General features: G+C 36.2%; 1 protein-coding gene across 7 annotated transcripts in view; it reads right to left on the reverse strand.

Moving 5' to 3' along the window:
• LOC128264426 (uncharacterized protein CG43867) overlaps positions 1–9827 on the reverse strand; it is a 115648-nt gene extending 105821 nt beyond the window's left edge. For 3 of the 7 annotated variants that reach the window (XM_052999880.1, XM_052999878.1, XM_052999874.1), the window contains exons 1-2: positions 9487–9822; positions 7470–7971 (exon numbers count right to left, since the gene is read on the reverse strand). The gene's annotated coding sequence lies outside the window, so the exon portion shown is untranslated. Of the gene's footprint in view, positions 1–7469; positions 7972–9486 lie in introns of all 7 variants that reach the window. The other 4 variants (XM_052999873.1, XM_052999885.1, XM_052999872.1 and 1 more) reach the window with 3 other exon arrangements.
• Positions 9828–20322: the final 10495 nt, after the last annotated feature.

Here is a 20322-nt window from a genome sequence, read left to right on the forward strand (position 1 = left end):
GTCAATGTACTGCAAAAACAAAAACAAAAGCTACTGCAAAGTCAAAACGACAGCTCAAAATTCTCATTTCAAATGAAAACTGTAAATGTAACTCTCTTTGCTCAGCTACTCTGAGCAGTTACATTTTGGGAGAGCGTCAGCTGTTTGCGGTTAACAGAGCTCTGTATTTCACTCGCGCTGTACAGTGAACTCATAACGAATGTACTGTGCTATAAACACTAATATCTTATACTATATAAAAGTAATACTAAACAATTCTTAAGTACAGTGACCTTGGGACTTTATTAACTTAAATATATATTTTTTTTAATAATCTTAAGACACTTGCGTATTTAAAACTAAATGTAGAGGCAATTTTTAACAAATTTTCCACTAAATTTTTATAGCACATTGTTTTTTACAATATAAAACTAGTACTTAAATATTATAAAAACAGTAACCTTTGAACTTTATTAAATTTACTCAAATATTTGTTTTCTTTTCAAATACCTACGACACTTGTCGCAAATTATTGATCTAGTTCAATTTGAACATTCCTTATCAGTTTAAACATATCGACGTTCTAGTGGATTGCCGCCTTATGATGTCAAATGAAAAGTAGGGGGGGGAAATGGCAAAAAAGAGTGGGTGGCGCAAACGCTTTTGCCTGGCAACATATAAAAAATCTTTCAACAACGTGCGGCCGAATCAATAAGTAATGTTTACAAATTTATTTCGATTTTAATATGCGCTCAAGCTTTTAGTTGTGCGCCACTCGTTTCTGTTTGTATAAAAATAGCATGCAATTGTTTTAAGCAGGAAAAGCGACGGGAGGCGGGATGGAAAGTGGGTGGGGGGGTTGTCATAAAAAACCCAAGCGACTCAAGTGGAGTGCAATTGACGCCATCGATTAAACAAGAATGGAAATCACTTTGTGCTTGGCGCCTGTGCCTCAAAAAAAAAAATATATATATATAGGAAAAATGAGGCAGACATTGATAAAGCTGTGGCACAGGAAAAACATTGGCATGGGGCATCTTAATTGCTGGCTGAAAAGGGGGAAATACAGCGAAGATAGTCGAATTTGTGACGATGGCAACGACCCTGACCTTGTTTATTTTTCCACGAACTATTCAAAACTTATTTATTGAAGATACAAAATTTTGGATCAACAAAAGTCAGAAAATAAATAGTAAGACAAATAGATAATAATTCATCTCAGGGGTGTATGAAAATATTTAATATAAACAACAAATTTAAAATGAGACAGGATATGAAAATACAAAAATATCTTAAGTCAAACTTGTATAAACTTGAGAGTAATGTTTATCTTAGTTTAGTAAACAATTCTCCATTTGTTAAATAAAATATACGTTTAGCAAAATTTATAAATGCCAAACATTGGGAAAAATACCAAAGGAATTGTTAAAATTATATTTTTCTGAACGCTATCAAGGTACAAAACTATTAGTTCAGACCACAAATAACATAAAATCCGTAAAAAAAAGTATTTTGAAACAAGGACAAGTAAGGACTTATGCGATGATCAACTTTTCCAGAGAACACAACTCAAACAGAGTTCCTTTGCAGCTACCTTTTATAAGGCCTCCCACTCCGGTTTTCCGCCCACTTCAGCACACGCTATATGAGTGGCAAAAAACTGATAGAAATTTTCATAACTTTTATTTATATATTTAGTTTAATTATAATAAAAATAAACTACTGAACCATAGTCAATTTTCCATTGGCTTGAACTTCTCATTTTTGTGTTCTTAATTTAATCTACACATTAAATTGTATAGGGTTAATTACATTAAAAAAAAAAATTGGATAAGTAGAATGAAATTTTGAATTTTCTACTCTAATCGAGTTAAAACTAAAATACATTTTTCTCCGTGCATTTAATGTTAGGAGTTGGCGAGAAAATCCGACTGACAACCCACGAATGTGGAGCAATCATAATTCCTGGCTTTTATCATCACGGGAAACAAAAGGGAAATGCTCATTAAACGAGAAATGACAAGGGAAAAATGGTGGGGGTGTGTAAAGTGCGGCAGGGTTGGAAAAACAAGGCCGAAGTGCAGGAAATGTCAGCGTTGACAAGAAAATGCACTCGCTACGCCAAAAGGATATACACTTGACACACACAAATACACACATGCCAGGCACATGAGCCATTAGCATATGGCTGGTGGAAAATGGTGGGAGAAAATGAGAGAAATGGGTGGGAAAAGGGGTGAAGTGGGTGGCTGGGGTGCAGCTTAGTCGGTGGAAATCGGCAGGAAAAAGCTGCAGGGTGATTTTGTCTCAGACAAAAGGTTCAAAGTTCAAATGGGCCAAATCGAGGCCATCAATGAAAACAAACAAGCAGAGCACTCCACGAGAAAAATGACCCAAGCAAATAAAAAAAAATATCAGGGAATTTTCCATAGGTGGCAATGAACTCGAAAAGTTGATGAAATATTTTTTGAAGAAAAAGAGAATAGAAAAAATAAAAACTTTTTAAAATATTGCAGAAACTAAGGAAATTGTCGAATGATTTACAAGGACATTAAGTCCTCACGAACCAATATCGTCAAGCGAAATGATTTAATATTCCACTGACCTTTGTTGTCAGCGAAAAAGACCCTGAAACGCCCAAAATACCATCCGTTCATCGATTCGTACTCATTAAAAAAGTGGTGAGCTCACGCTCGCTTTTCACCTTTTCCATTCTATCAATGTCAGGGCCATCAAATAAATACATCTACCTACTTACAAAAAAAAAAAAGAGAAACACAAACTCATACGCTGATGTTGATGATGATGATGACAAACAATTTGTGTTTGTTGCCAATTGTGAGGACGATTGCCTGCATTTTTCATTTGGCCAATAATCACAAAATTTACAAACACCATAACTAACATGATCTTTTTCCGCCTCTTTTCACTGGCCATGGCCATCTTCCGCCGTAAATTCTCATTGTGCACTACCGCCTTCAGGAATCCGCCCCGAAATCTTCCATCTATTTCCTACCTTCCGTGTTATATAGCCAGTCATTTAATCAATTATGCAAAAAACGATGTCGACGTCGACAGCGACGATGTATAGTAAAATGTTTGCCACGGTTACGGTTCCGCTTTTGCCGTAAACGTGTAGTAAACGTAAACGTATTCGTATTTGTATCTGTATTTGTATCTGTATTTGTATCTGTATCTGTATCCGTGTCTGTCTATATCCCCACCATGAACCTGATGCTGCTGGCACGTTTACCTTTTCTTGTATAAATAATTAATTAAATGTACAGCAGTTTTGGAAAACTGGCTTCGCTTTGCCCGTAGCAAGAAAGTCGGCTACTGACTAGCGGTGAGGTTTTTCCGGCAGGAGTCGGAAAACCAAGGCACATGAGTGTGTGTGTGTGTGTGTGTGCGACCAGCAATCGCAGTTAGACGCTCTAAGGACTCATTGAGGCAGTTAGCAAACCACTTCGATTAAGGGCAATGCCAATGAATGACTGATTTCGAGGGGCAGAAAACGATTCGAAGGCAGTAGTCCCATGAGTAGTTAGCACCCATTCGCAACTAGTTACTTAAGTCTAGATTGAGCAAGGCAGAAACTAATAAAAGGAATCAATGTTATACAACATTTGAAACTTCAAATGAAATATGTCAATAATATATTAAAAATATATTTATTTTTCAATTAAATTTCTAAAATATTTGCTATGCGACTATACGACTTCATTGCTTTAAGTCTGTTTATGGCTCTTAAAACCCAAATTCGTCCAGCTCACTAAAATCCCTTTCGGATAAGACTGGGTTTTCCCAACGATATCTGCAATATATCCCCACTGCGAATTCCCCAAAGCTCACTGCAAATCGCTCCAAACTCAAGAGTTTCGTGCCGCGGAGCACTTGAGCTCAGGCTGGATATATATGAGCATATATGTGTGGCAAAATATGGAGGGTCAGAGAGACAGAGGGACTGCTGTTGGCCAAAATTGGCCAAGTGAGGCAACATCACGTAGCCGCCCCTTTTGACTAGCGAGCTTGAGAAGCAGTCTTATTTTGGAAGAACACCAGAAAAAATTTAAAATAAGTATGTTAGGCAATGTAAATTGGGATAAGAAAAAGTATATAAATATTTAATATATAAATACTTTTTATTTGTACTTTTGCCGAACAACTTTCTCACTGTTTGGGAAATTCTTAGAGTAGAATAGAATAGAGAAAAATGTTAAAATGAATAAATATGGATCTTATAATTTATTTGTTATTTTTTGCCAAGAAGATATGCAAAGTAAAATAAGGTGAAAAAAGAAGGAAACAATATATACGGATCTTATAAGTTTGGATCTACAAGATGATCTACATTTCTTTCTGTGCATAAAACAGCGACAGTCTCGGTTTTGGTTTCGCTGGGGCTGGCTACTTCCGTGGGTTCTGGTTGCAGGCGGTGGGCGTGGCAAATCTGTGCACACAATGGGCGGTAGCAAAAGAGGTTGGGGTGATGTCCCCGGCAGAGCCCAAAAAATAATCTACGGCAATTGCATATGGCAGGCAATAAACTTGGTCAAGTCTAAAAACAACCACTGAACGATTGCCAACTGCGGTCGTCGTAGGTGGTTTTTGGGGTTTTTTCCTCTTTATTTTTTCTATTTCTGGGTGGTGCAGTGGTTGTGTATTGCGGCGGGGCGAATGGGGAAAAGTGCTCTTGACATGTTTTTATTAAAAGTTTCCTACGTTTCCGGCCATGTCCGCTGCCACCAAGGCAAAAACGAGGAGAACGTAGGAAAATTGCAGCACAGAACAAAAATAAAATCGTCTCGAGCTGGTTTACCCGCACACTCTATTCAAATTCTAAAAAGTATGTTCCTGATACCCTTCGTGTGGCCATATTGTTCAAAAGTTTTTAACAACTTTTAGCTTGCTTGAAAGTTAAAAACTTATGGAAAAAAAAGTATAAACAAGCTGCTGTTAGTTATATTTTTGGTATTAGTTTAAAATATTGGATATATTTTTAAATAAACATATATAAATACCTTAATTCATGACACATATGTTCCGATTAAAAATGGATATCAGCAAATAACGTATTTATAATATGGTATATTTAAATCAAAATATTGGATGTTCCATTTAAAGAAAACCATCAATGTCTATCTTTCTACAATCTGATTTTTAAGGGCATTCACTGTGTCTACAAACTGCATTCTGCATTCATTCTAGTTTTTGGTTTAGTTTTTTTCATTCTTTTTTGTTTGTGGCCAAGTTATGTTTATGTTGCATGCGTGCTTAGTTCATGGAATTGCTATTTGAGGTTTGCAGATGTGGCTCCGCAAAAATTCACTTCATTCGGCCCAAGTTTTGGGTGCATGGCGGTTTTTTTGTGTTGAATTTTCTGCACCTCTGGGAGAACAAAATTTGACCCATATCGTGTGAAAAAACTGCAAAGATTTCCACACTTCTACTTCTATTTAGAAAAACACGAGGCAGACTGGAGAACAATGAAAAACAAAACCAATTATTCGCTGCAAATTTCCAATTTCCAATTTCGGATTTGGTCTTTTCCTGGCGAAAGCTTCAAATTGGGACTGAGATAGGAAATGGAAAATGCAGCAGAAAGTGTTGAAGTGCTTTTCCAGGGAGCAGGCAAGAAACAAAGCGAGCAACTTGAACAAAACAAAACAAAACCGAAATGAAAACTTGGTGACAAAAACCGTGAGCAGCAAAATGTTGGGGGGATGGGGCGGAAGTGGGCTAATGTAGGGACATTGTAGGTGAAAACGGCAGGAAAACCGACACAGTCACGTATCCACGTGTTGGCAGAATGCATGGAAAAGTGCAAGGTGGCGGAAAAGCCGGGGAAAACGCATTGAAGGCGCCAACGGTAAATGCACTCTGAATGACGAAGTTTACTTGTCACTGGGGACAAGGGAAATTGAAGAAAAGAACTCCGATTGCAGTGGAAAATTTCCAGGACACTGCAATAAAAGATGGAAGAGTAAAATAATCTCTAAAACTGAATATTTAAACTCACTAACATAACGCTTAAAAAATCTTAAATGTACTTATCGTTTGTAATAGACTTTATTAGCAAATAAAAGCCTGTAACCCCTTTTTTTATTTTAAATTCTCGTAAATGTATTCTTTAATTGAAATAACAAAAAAATTATAGTACAATGACCCTTACAAAACCAAATCACTATTGAAACATCTCGAACAAATCAAAGAAAAATGCGAACCGAATTGATCTAGAGGCATTTGAAATACTCCGTTTATTCCGGATTCTGGATTCCGGAATCCTAACCTACCCCATTGGAGCAGAAAAAATCAAATCAACAGCCAGAGAAAGAAGTTAGTATGGGTAAAACTAAGAAGGGTTTGGAGGCCCGAGAATGTAGCAGCACCGAATTAACATAAATTCCGTTAGGGCAAAAAACAAAAGGTACAAAAAAATTGCTACTTACACAATTGGGGTTTTCGGGTGGCATCAAAACAAAAAAAAACAAAAAAAAACTAGGAGGTAAGCTAGAAGTCGAAGCTTGTTGCAAAAAGTCCAAAGACAGCAGACAGACGCAAAAGGAAAGCGGCAGCAAATAAAACAACAAGGACACCGAATGGGTGGCGGAAGTGGGTGGCAGCAGTACCAAGGGTGCGGATGGCTCATTTTTGCAAAGGAAAAACAGACCGTTGTTTCCTATGTCTACAGTGTCGCTTTCCTAACTATTCCCACAAGAAAAATCAATGGAATTGTTTGGTATATTGCGCCATGTTTGACTCACACCGCCCACAGTGACAACCCGCTTGCAAAACCACCCACTAGCCCTTAACAGTCGCGGTCATTACAATAGCAATAAGGATTCAAGAGTTATAGAAGTATAAACCACCTTATATCAAGAATTTTGTGTTTAAATTACAAGATATTATTACACTGTTATCGGTTGCTAAATTTCTTTAGAAACTAAACGGCAATGTAAAGGTTATAGACCTTTTCTTTCATCTGGAAAAATGTATGTTCAGATAACTTATATAATGGGGTCAACTATGAGATATTTTTACGTTTTGAAGTACTAAGTACATTTTAAGGTTTTTATTACATTACAATTGTTAATTGTTATAACAATTAATCCCAAACTTTAGTTGTATAGGTTTTAAAATTATTTCCGTAAATAGAAATTGGAATTTTCTTTGAACAAGTTAAGATGGATTGTTATATGGAATACATAAATTTACCCCTTGCTGTACCGCTGTTTTATTTCTTGATTTGTCTTGTCGCTAATGTATGTGTTTTTCTGGTTCTTTTTATGTTTTCGTTTTTTTTTTTTGGTTTTTCGTTTTGTTTTGGCAAATTAGGCGAAGACAAATCAAGTGATTTCTCCTCCCGCTCTCTCCTTCATTTTTTATCGTTGACATACTTATTGAAACAACTGAGTGTGCGAAAGAAGCGGATGGAGGACGACGCGATCAAGGATCTGGGAAGAAAGAAAACAAAAACAAACCAAACTCACCTGTCTCTTTCTAACAGCTGTTAGTTGTGGCTGCAGCTTTTGGCTCCCTCTTTAACAGCTTCATCATCATAGCCACGCTTTTCATCATCATCGCGAATGTGAATTTTCCGCATGGGAATTTTCCTCAGCCGCAGTCGACGTCGACTGCACACGTGACTGCGCAAACTCTTCTTCTTCTTCTTTCAGCTTCGCCTTCTTTTTCTTGCCTTTGCTTTTGTTTTTGTTTTTGTCTTTTTCTGCCTCACTGGCCGTTGTTGCTGTTGCTTAACTTGTGTTTTGTTTGTTTGGCTTTATTTATTTTATCGCCTGCCGCATTGTATTAATTTTGCATTTTGGCCAAAAAATAACTTAAACAGCTGTCGCCACTTTGTTGTTGTTGTTCTGCACTTGCCCCCAGCTCCTTCTTTTTCTCCTCCTTCTTGAACTCGCGCACTTGTTGTTGTTGGGATAGGCTTGGCTTTTTGGCTTTGGCTTTGGTTTCCTTTGCCGCGACAAGCACTTGCTAAAATCACACAAAAAAGACTTCATACACACACACTGAATAACAATAATTATTAATTTATAATTTAAACTTGGGAACGAACAAGAATTTAACTAAAAACACGGAACGCGGAACGGCCAAACCAACGAACTTGACGACGAAGCGATGGCAAAAAAAAACTGCCGTTGTTATTTTGTTTTCCTAACAGAAATGTTAACAGAAAGTAGTATCTTAGCTTGAGAGGAAAGAGCGGCGCCATTTAGCTCTGCCGCTCTCTGAGTGCTCTGCCCAAAAGTCACTCGACAGACCGGTTAGACCTCTGTTAAGATACAACGATTCCTTAACATTTTTGTTAAGAAAGCGTTGTTTTTTGAAAATTTGGATTAAATGTAAATTCATTTTATAATTAAATATGTTTATTTGGCCGAAATTCATCCAATATGCTATTATGTACTCCAAAGGTTACCTTTAAGAGCTTATACATTGAAAGGTATAATGTAATGTATATATAATGTATATATAATGTCCCTAAAATTCCAGACGATCATCGTCAATTCATATTTTTATAATACATTTCAATAAAGACTTGTTTAAATTACTATTTAACTAACTCTTTTTAAATTTTAAATTATCAAGTTGACTACATTTTTGGCCACCGTGAATTTACGACGTATGTAGACTTTTGAGTGGATCAGTGCAAGCATGAGCGCAATTTGCATGCCATTAACAGTGCGCGAGATTTTGAGTGGAAATGGTTACATGCGCATGGAGTGAAAGAGAACCAAATCGTTCAGGGCATTGAGCTACTCAAAGAAATTTGACGGCAACAGCGCGAGAGAGCGCCAAACTGACAGCTATTAACTAGTAGTCCCGGGGCCCTGTTAATTTAATAGGCACTGTTAATGGCAGGCCGTTTTTTTAAGCAATAAATAACCCAAAATTATCATATATATATATATATATAATAATATACATAAATATATATATATATATGTATATATATACATATATATAACAATAGTGCATTTCAATATTTAAATTTCTTGAATTTATTTCTATTTTGTAGAAACCAAAATTTATTTGGAAAACTATAAACAAATTTCCAAATATTCGGAGACTGACGAAACTTTTGTTGAAAAAGTATCACTTACTCTTTAATTAATAACTTCTGATTGCTAGAAAATACCGACATTTAATTTTAATACAAAAATTTTAAAATATTTTAGGCTAAGCTAATTTTGGTTTTAACTGAGGAAAATGGTTAAAAAAAAAAAAAGCGTGCTAAATTAACCAACAACAAAATAATTAAATTAAAACTATAAATGTTTTTTATAGGGAAAGTTAAATTTTCTTAATGAAAACTAAAAGTAGCCAATTATAAATGGCATATAAAAAATCATAAACATTTTAACAGCTTTTGCCCCAACATTTATGTTTAAATTAGCATTTTGCCAAATAATTTTTGCTGTTCAAATTTCTCAAAAACAAATTATAAATGTAAAATAATTATCCATTTTAAACACAACCCTCACTTACATTTGTTTTGGAAAACGGAAATCACCTCACAAAATCTCTTGTAGGCTTTTCCAGGCAGGCTGTGCCAATGGAAAAGGGGGCGTGTCAGTCTCACTCCGATCCGCTCCCTCACTTCGCCTCACTTCCTCTCGAAGCAATTAACGGGATTCCAATGTGTCTGGCCGTCTGCAGAGTGTAGACTGTGACGGGAAATTTCAAAAATTTCAATTCACAAAAATTCACAGGAATGCGCTTGGCTCTCACATGTGTTTGTGTTTGTATGTGTGTTTGTGTGTTTGTTAGCCGAGTGTTTGGTGTCCAGTCGGTCCAGTCGCATCCAAAGTTCTGCCATCGCACTCACCTTTTCCACCTTTTCCACCTTTTCCACTTGTTTTTCCGACTTCGACTGTGTGTCCGGCAGCAGGTGCAAATGCTGAAATGCTGAAATGCTGCTGCAATCAAAGAGTCATCGAGAGTTAAGATGGAGAAGTGAAAATGCGTCTACTTTAAGGATTTCCACAAGCGAAAATAGGCTCAGCAAACACCAACCGAGGCAAGAAAAGCCAACTACTTTAAAACCCTTAGTTGATTGCAATTTCACTAGCCACCACTGTCGCTCCAAAAATGAAATGCAGGTTTTTCAAATCTATCAACGGAAGTTATTGATGAAATTAAAATCAGGTAATACATTTGTTAAGATATAAAATAAAACAATCAAATGATGAGAAATTTATTTTGAGCATGACAAACAGTTTTCCAACACTGGAGCAGAATTTCATGGAAACGAGAGCTGAGTTGAGAAACACAAAGAGTTTATCAAGGCTGTCGCCTCGAAATATTTAGTGCAAAACCGGAAAAATACATTTTCCAATACTGTTTGCTTAAATACATGAAAACAAAGGCTGCGAAATTTCAGTTAAGCCTGAAAACCCGTTTTTCAACACCGTACACTTTTAGAGAAAGCAGTGGACTTAAGAAAATTATAAAAATTAAAAAAAAAAGTTAAGAAAAAAGGTTTAAAAAACAATTAAAGAGTTGAGTTGGGAAAATAATGCTTAGTTATCACCAAGACCTGATTCATCCTTTGCAATCAGCTTAAAGTTGCATATTGACATAAAATGATTTCAAATTATTAGCAAGAGTAAGATAGAGTGAAAAAGTAAATATATTGAGTGGTATTTGAAAACTACATACATGCCAAGGCTACTCCACCACTACTGCCCATTAAAATGCCTCCTGATCGTCTTTTCACCCTCTTTTTGGGGAGCTTGGGATGCAGAAAATGCAGTCGCAGTTGATGGCCATCAAGTGCACCATGGCCAAAGTGATTACACGTGCTCATAAACAACAAAGCAACCCCTGGGTTGTTAAATTCCGGCAAACGGGAGACAAAACATGGCATCAGGACTTCAGGACTTCGGGGCATCACAGAGATTGAGGTGGACTTTTGCCAACATCATCATCATCATCGTCATGATCAGCTGTGATTGTGTGTGTGTGTGTGGCGAACGCTGTTGAATTTATGGCCCGGACTTCAGTTTTAATTTAGCCAGGTGCAAAATTACTAAGACAACCCAGCTGTCTTTGACTTGGTCCACGAGCTCCAGCTTTTGCACTGAAATAAATTTTTGTATTGTATTTTCTAGGAAAATTAAAAATTTGACCCATAAAGAGTGTTGGAAAAGTAACAAGTTTTTAACACCAAGGTATTTACGTGATAAATTCTTCAGTAAGGTAAACGGTACAGAAAATTTTTTTATTTCAAATATCTAGTTTTGGTAAAAGGTACATAAAATAACAAACATTTTATTAAAGTGAAAAATGGTGTATTTTGAGTGAAATTTTTTAGATATAACATTTTTCTCGAAAATAGTCAAATTATTAAAAAAAACTTTAATATTTAAAATAACTTAAATATACATGAAATATTTACAAATATTTAAGCATGAAATAACTTAATTACGAATTAAAAATATTTAAAAATATGTAATATTTAAAATAACTTAAATATGAATGAAATATTTAATATAAAAAAACCTATAAGCCGAAATGGCGTTTTAAGTATTGAATTATTGTTTTTCATACGTTTTTTTGCCAGTGTATAGTGGGGCGCAAAAAAGAGGGGGAGGGGGAAATGCTGAGGACACGACAGCGACAAAGTCGATAAATTCTGTGGCACTGGATTGGATTCCCAAAGGAGCTGAACGAGGGACCTGGGACCTGGGAGCTGGAAACTGGGTTCCTGGCCAAAGAACTGAGAGCTGAGCTGAGCTGCACTTACTTAGCCAGGATGTTAGGATGCCAGAAGGCCAGGATGGCTGGATGGCTGGATGGCTGGCTATCTGCAGCTGCACCTGGCAAACTCCTTTCCTCAGTTCCTGTCCCAGGTGTCTATTTTAGCTGCTTTTAACTTGCTTATGGCCTTGGCAACGTCTTGGCAGCTTTTAGGGATAATAACAGCAGTAAAGTGGACAAAAGGACATGGGATAGGGTTAGTTATACACTGATTTAAGCAATTAGATCTTGGCATTAGCTGCCCCTGCCATGTTGGCGGCCATTAAGTCGAGTTACGAGCTTGTCGCCAAACATTATAGCATGTGCCAACTCAGCCAAATCTGGGGACCACAAGGCAACCGAATAAATGTGATCACGCAAAGCGTATAAACAGGAGCAGATGGGCCAGATGGGCCACGCAACTATAAAGCATATAGGACGTGCAAAGTGATAATCTTGCGAGTACCACACGGTGGCCAAAACAACATGGCCAAAACGGAGCCACAAATACTCTAAGATACTATATTTTAAAAATAAAAGAACTCAAACGTTTTAGAGTTTGCTTGATTTTCTGCTTTTAAACTTATAAAATTCACAAAAAAACAATATTTTCCATTTGAAATAAATATTATTATTGTTGTTTCACAAAAAATTGTAATATGTTTAAAAAAGTACACTATCTTTTTGCAGTTTGCTAGATTTTCTGATTTTAAATTTTTGATTTGGTTAAACCATTTGTAATACATTGTGAAAATAATATTGTTATTTAAAATTTGAATGTTTACCCAGAAAGAGAAAACTTTGTATTAAATGTGTAAATGAGTTTTAGAGTTGAAAATATATTCTACGTTTAAATGTAAGAAATGTAAGTATTATGGAACATTAATTAATTTTAAAGTCAAAAGCTATTTTTAAATAAATATAAATATATATACAAAAAAAAACAATGTTCCAATTGATCAAGTAAACAGAAGTTGTGTAGCAAATTAACTTTTTTATCAGTTTGTTCTACACTTTGTCTATCGGTTAGTTATAAAGTTATAGCTTATAAACAAATGGAAATGACAAAAGGTTCTTATAGAGCAAAGGACAAGAACTTTGCACCTTATTTTTTATCAGTTAATGTACATACCCAGAGTACACTCTAACCCAGCGTATGACAGATTGTCCCCAACACAAGGGGGATGTCCCCAATCTCAATCCCAATCCCCACCTGCTGCTCCGCCCAACTGAAGAGCAGCCACCACCCCTTAACATCCGTATCCGTATCCGGATCCAAAACCGTGCCGTGTCTCCTGCCGAGTAACCAATGCGCCGTACGTGTGTGCCCAGCACTCATTACAAATGAAAGCCCAACAGCGAATGTGCCCAGGTGTTGAAAACAGCCTTTTTCGAGCGGAAGGAGGTGTAGGTGTAATTAATCAGAGTTTCAATCAAACACGAAATAAACGCCGAGATTTGCCTCGACTTTCGCAACTTGACAACTGCACAAAATCGGTGGACAGGAGAAGATGTGTAATGATGTCATTTTTGTCGCTGAATTTAGGAACTCGAGTTCAAATCATTTAATGATGCACAAGAAATCTTAGAGATTTGAATTCTATTTTATTTTTTTGCTCATTCTGGTATCAATATCGCTGGAAATGTTACATATGTTTAAAATTTTAAATATATGAACAGTATTTTTTATTGTTTATTGATGTTTTCACTTCAAAAAACACTGATAAGCCCTAGTTTGATTAGCTTAAGTGCTTAGTGCAGCCATTCGCCTACGACGAAAGTAAGGCCCATCCACTTTTCCACACTTTTCCAGCAGCCCCATTTTCTCCGACCAACAGCCCCTGGAAAATGTGATTTAATGGCGACGCGTGCGTGGGTGCGTGTCATGTAGACATGGTAATTTTTCAGACAATTACACACACACACAAACTCACACACACACACATGATGCATAACCCACCTGCAGGTGAAATATTATTCAAAAATCCGTAACGCCCCCCGAAAAATGGGCGACGACCATGACTCCTTGACGTAGTGGAAATTTATTAGATCTTCGCAGCACTTAAGAAAAGCTGTGGGGGAGGGGGCGGGAAAAACCCTTTGCCCCTCATCCCCTCATCGTTGGAATTTTCTGAATTTTCCTTTGAACTACATTAAGAAAATCACTCGAAACTGGGACTGAAACTCAACTGCAGCTGCTGGTCGAAGTGAATTGAATTTATGAACACTCCCCACACTTCACTCCTTCACATGTACCATGTAAGTGTCATTAGGTGGAAAATGGAAAATGTTTTATTGCCCCGTGTTTCGGCTTGTGAGTTATGTGCTGGGCTCTAGCACGAGATTTACATTATGCTCGTGAGGCAATAACTTCCTTTTTGGGCGAGAAAAAACCCGACACCCCGGAAAACCTTTTGGGGCCAACTGTACTTAAGTCACGGCGACCAGGAGCTGATGGATTTGATATCGGTGATAATATGTTTATGCATATGTAGCCCTTGACTTCAATCCCTTTTATTCATTGCTTTTCACTTAATTCTTAATTTAAGTAACACTTTTCAATTTCTGTTACTTAACTTAACCTTTCAGAGTTGCCAATTAAAACTAAAGTTGTTTTTTTTTGCAATTTTGTTCAGAGTTGTCACCCCTCGAACATAATTATTTCGGGGATAATATGTTTATGCATATGTATAGCCATTATTAGCTCTTGCATTCTATGCCTTTTGTTTATAACACTTCACTTATTGGCAGGGTTGATATTCTAATGTCATTTAAATGTCAATTTAAATGTTTTTACCATTATAAGCCCTTGATGTTTCGATTCTTTTTTGAGATGCTGATAAGACAGAGGCAAGTTGCATTGATTTTTTGTTTCATTGCTAACTTAGTTAGGAAAAACTTTCATTTGACATTCGTTACATGTGTGCGTTTTATTTTATTGCGTTGGTATATGCACTGCCATTACTCAGTTTTGAGCACGACTACTTCTATTTTTCACTATCCATGACATAATGTAATTTTTTATTAACCGCATAACTTAATTGGATAGAAATGGGGCCACTCAAACAAGTCTCTTTTCTAAAGATATTCCAAGAAGCTTTGAACTTTGGAGTTTTTCCCGCTTTTCCTTTTTCAATGCTTGAAAATGAAATTCCCCCTTGTTGTCCCAAGTGCCCCCTTTCCTCGTTTTTTTTCTACACCATTGTCTTGGAGGAGCGGCAGCAAAAGAGCGATGTCCGTTTTTTATGTTGACTGACTTTAATGAAATTAGATTGATTTTTATGCTGACGTCCAGCTGCCTCCGTTCCTTCGGACATTTCCCTCATTTCCATTTCTTTTTTCCCTCCTCTTTTATGGCTACTTATTCATCAAGTTGAGCGACTGACTACATAATTTAATTTTTGTGTGTAGTAAAAGTAAATTTTTGATAGATGTGCCTTTGGGCTTTCGCTTCGAAGTTTACGACCTTTGGAGCACCTGCTTTACGACTCCTTCTCATTCGTTTTTTTTCGATTGGGAATGGAAACTAAAGCTCGCCTTAAAGTCAGTTGCAGTTCACAATCAAGTGGAATTATTAAGCTTTATTAACCTCTTGAGCCGTCTGCCACTGCCTCTTGGCCATAAATCTGTCCACTTGGCCAAAAGACAAGGACAATTTGCACACATGATTTTCCGCGCAACAAAGGAGGTTCTGGTTCTCCGGTCGAAAAGGGGCCAGAAATGGGAGTTTTGAGCCAATTGGTAGACGGCAGACATGGGTAAATTATGGCCAGCTTCCACGACTAACGAAGAAAAGGGGCGAAAATGTCAGAGAAATGGACGGTACGAAGTGGTGGGCAAAAGAAGTTTATCCGAAGAAAATATTGGAAAAAGTTAAGCTTTAGAAAAATATTGAATTTCAAATTAGAATTGTATTATGGAAATGGGAAATTATAAGTATAGCAAAATTTAAATTGACTGAAAATTATAAAAAATATACATAAGAAACTCTAGAAAAATCTATTCTAATAATGGGTATACTTATTGACAGGGTTGCCATTCTAATGTCAGTTGCAACTAATCTTACATTACTTAAAACTTTAACAGTTGCCAATTAAAGCCATGTTTTATTTAATTTAATAAAGTTTTTAAGCTTAACGTAATTTTTTCCAGAGTTGTCGCCCCTTTTACACTTATATCTCCATCTTATTGCAATACACCTTACTTTTTGGTGTCTCTACAAGTGAGAGGGCCATATATTTGCACATTACAAGAAAAGTTAACACGAATTACCGTTGTAAGTGTGCAGAAATTGCCGTTGCAACAAAATGCAGCAAATTCGTTGGGAGAGCGAGACAGTGTGAAAGTCGGAGAAAGAGAGAGAGAGAGAGTGAGTGACCATAAATTTGGAAATTTAAGCTGCCCCACAGGAGGAATTCAACCGATGTCGAAACCTGCTGACAACGGAAAGCAAAAGGACACAAACTGGAGGTTGCCCAGTTATCGAATCTATCGGGGCGTGACTGTACTTTAATTTCCATATTTAGCCTATATGTATATCTAAAGATTCTGCTTTACCTTTAGAAAATGTAAAATAAGTTTTTTTTATTTAAAAAAAATTATACACCAATTTAAATAGTGCCTCTATTTTTATGCTCCATAATATCGTCTATATATATTTAAATCTAGGAGATACAAAAAAATTCTTTTTTCTATAAATTCTTTTTAGTAAATCCGTTATTTGAAAAAAAAAGATTTATTTCATTCCGAATCTGTGGTCACTTTGCAGTTTGAATATTAAATTATTTGTACATGCTCTATCTGTCATTCAAATGCATTTTTTGCCAGAGGTCAATGGTTGTACAATATTTTTTAAACCAGCTGCAGTTTTTAGTCAGCCAATAATGGCTCAAACAGTAAACTAATAAAACTCCCTGGAGAACGCAAGTTTTTCCATTTATTTAATGCACTTTAATAATTAATTTCTTTTGCATTATTTATCACCGCTATATTCGCATACATTAATTGATTTCTAGACATTAGATTTATGGCATAGGCACCAGCAAAAAATTAAAGTTCAAATTAAGCAATTTTGAGTTACAAACAAGCAAATAGGATAATTTCCAGTTAGACTCCTTGAAGAGATCAAGTGCTCTGTAAAGGGAACCAGGACATCAAGTTGGACCCCTTGCAACTGCAGAGTTTAATCCCTGATAAATAGACGTTGCTCCGCATTATAAACCCAGAACTAATCCTATTTCCCTGGCTTTCCACAAAGGGAATGGCTCGCTGCAGGCGAGCAAAGGCTTAAGTCTTAGGTATTGGGTTTGGGTTTGAGTTTGGCTTTGGGTTGAGTAAAGCCGGGGAAAACCCGGGGAAAAGCAGGGAAATCCGGGGTAAAGCGTTCACGTTGTGCATATGCATGGCATGTAATTTAATATTTTATGGCATACAATTAGGCGCAATGCAAATGCCCCGAGCAACTTGCTACGTGAGACGCCGAGTAAATCCTGATTCCTCAGCAAATCCCTTCGTTTCACATCCGACTGCAGCTGTTATTAGTTATGTTATGTCGGTGGCAATTAGTCGAAATAATTTGTAATCTTATTAGCCAGCCAGAACACATACACACACACACACACACACACACAGAGAGAAAGACGTTTAAAGCCAGCTCCAAGCCCAAAACATTTCGAATTTCCTTGTGCATCGTCACATAATTACATGCATTGGAAATTATTGTTTAAGCCGCAAAATTGGCGTGTGGGCTTCATTTCTCCCCCTCTTCTTTGCCAAACTATTTATTCCAAAGACCTAACGTCGTTATGGTTTGCGAAATTAATTTCAAATCAATCAACAAACATAATGGGCTTAAGTAAATATTTATGCTTCTTAGCCATGACACACATGATTCACACAACTATGTAAGCACACAACCGATTTGTATATCTATGCATTGTGTACGATCTTTATGGCAGCATTGCCAAAGAGCTTTAATTAATGCACACCAATTTCAATCAAATTACGATACCCTCAAACAAATTGTTTAATGTCCTTAATTTTTAGAGCAACTTATACCCACTGAACTAAAAAAAACTACTATCTGTAAAACTATTTAATTTGTTTTGGCCTAAAAAACAAATAGGATAAAAAACTCATTATACCTTTTTTTTAAGATCAATCATTCATGCATTCAAATTGTGGTACCCGCAAACAAATTGTTAAATATAAACAATAACTAGGCCCATTTATTTTAAAGATCATGATACAAATTCAATTTCCTTGATAATATACATTAACTAAGATAGAGAAAAGGGCTTAGTTAAATGAAAATGCAGCTATACATAAGTTCCTTAAGCCGGTTTAACTAGCATGGATATTCATCCTGATACATCGTGTATATATCTTAACCAACCGATTGGCACTCCATCTGAATGCCTATCTACCATCTTCATTTGGGCACTTCATCAAATGGCAGACAATGTCAAATTCAGATGAAAGACAATGCCACGCCTCCTTTCTACGCCTGCACTGGTAAAAAAAAACCTAGTAAATCAAATTTTAAGTTAAATAATTTTTGCGTTACTTTTCATTTGTTTAAATTTGTAGTCATTTTAAATTTGAAAGTATTAAATATTGCTTAAATGTTACTTTTAACTATTGTTAGAATTGATTTCAATTTTTAAAAAATCTAGTTTTAGCTTTAATCACTTTTAAAATTAAAAAAAAAAACAAATTAATCTTATATATTATACAATGCATTTAAAAAAAAAGGACTCATTTAAAGTCTAATATTTGCCACATTTCATAAAATATTTCAATGTTATATCATGCAATTTTTTATTATTGTGTTTTTTTTTTTTGGTCTGGTAAGGTATTTTAAATAATCATTTTGTATTCCATTTTTATTCTGTGTGTATGCATGAAGCAGTTAATTTATGTTGAGCTCGCAGGAGAGCCCAAGGATTTCAAGGATCTGAAGGAGGCTCACGTCGAACGGTAAATGTTGATGACGCACTCGAAATTGTCTATCAAGTTCAGCTGACGTCGTTGCCATAAAATGTCACTTCTGCTGAGGGGGAGAATGAGTGGGAATTATCCTTGTGTATGAGCAAGGATATGAGGCAGGTCCTGGCAGCGGTCTCATCAGCCGCCTAGAAACTTTTGCCCCGCTTTTGTTGTTATGATTGAATATTTAATTCAATATGTCGCGAGGCCATTTCGCTGCGAGTTCTTTACGATGCCGCTAGGACTTTGCGTCCTTGGGCCGCCTGGTGCGTTCCTAATTAGAAGCGGGAGCCATAAACATTTTATGTGCCTCAGCCGAAAAGCAAACCAATCCAATCGAAACTTTTGCGAGCCAGAAATTGTGGCTTGGTATTTAGGTAGCAGGTGCCAAAGAGAATTTGCAAATATCTGTCAAGAAAAGTCTAGAAACTTCAAAATATGCGTTCTTTATGTTTTTCGTTTCAAAAACTTCAGTTTTTTATCCAATCTACGATTATTATAATGTCTTAGTTAAACATCATTGCTTTTACTTTCGATTGTTGCTCTGAGCCCTACAACATTTCTTTATGGTCCTGCGAGCCGGATATTATTATTTGTTTAATATTTGGCATTTTTGTGTGCGCATTAAGTTAATTTTAACATTTTCCAAACTTCCTGTTCCCTCATAAATGTTGCATTACAATTTGGTACAAATGTTTTATGACCGGCTTAAAAACAAAGCCAAAAAGTGGACATATTAAAATGAAACGGAATAGCAGAAATCTCCCAATTGAGGTACTGGGGCAACTGGAAATTCAGCAGCTGGCAAATTACGGCTATAAGACGACGGTCATCATAAAAACAAACGAAGGAAAGAATATTCACATAGACAGAGAAAGAAATTTTTGACAAGAACTTGTTACAATGTAAATTGTATTAAAAGTGATTTTAAGTTGTATTAAATTTAATTTTACTTTAAGGACTTAATATTTATTTAATGGAATCGAAATGCCACATTTACTTAAATCAGAAATCATAGATTTGCAAATTAGATTTAATATTTAAAATTCTTTAACGTTTTTATACAAAATTTACTTAAATAAAAACTCATAGATTTCTTATCAAAATTTATTATTTAAAAAAGTAAGACTTTGAAACCTTGATCAGCAAAGGAAACTGATTAAATACGTGTTTTATCGCAGTGGTTTTTACGCCCGCAAAAAAAGCAACAACAGCAGTCGCTTGTCAATAATGTCAACAATGTTGTTTGTTGCTCCATAAATTACAAACAACAACAACAATGGCCAAAGGTTGAAGGGCGGGAAAAGGGGGCGGGGTCGGTAGAGATCGCAACCATTTTAGTATTGCAGCTGGTGACCAAAAAACCCCCCCATTTTTCGACCTCTTCCAAGTGAAGCAGAAAAATGAGCAAAACATGCGAAAAGTGGACAGTTGCCGGCGAATTTTATGACTGTCCCTTAGCTGAGTTTTCCGCTTTTCCCCTTTTCCCATCCATCACCTTCCCACTCCATTTATGCCATGAAAATATTTGTTGATTTCATTAGCTTTGGCTGCGTATCATTTAATGGCGGAAAAGCCAAGAAGAGCAAAGAAAAT

This window comes from Drosophila gunungcola, unplaced genomic scaffold (genome assembly GCF_025200985.1).
Source record: "Drosophila gunungcola strain Sukarami unplaced genomic scaffold, Dgunungcola_SK_2 000070F, whole genome shotgun sequence".
Lineage (NCBI taxonomy): Eukaryota > Metazoa > Arthropoda > Insecta > Diptera > Drosophilidae > Drosophila > Drosophila gunungcola.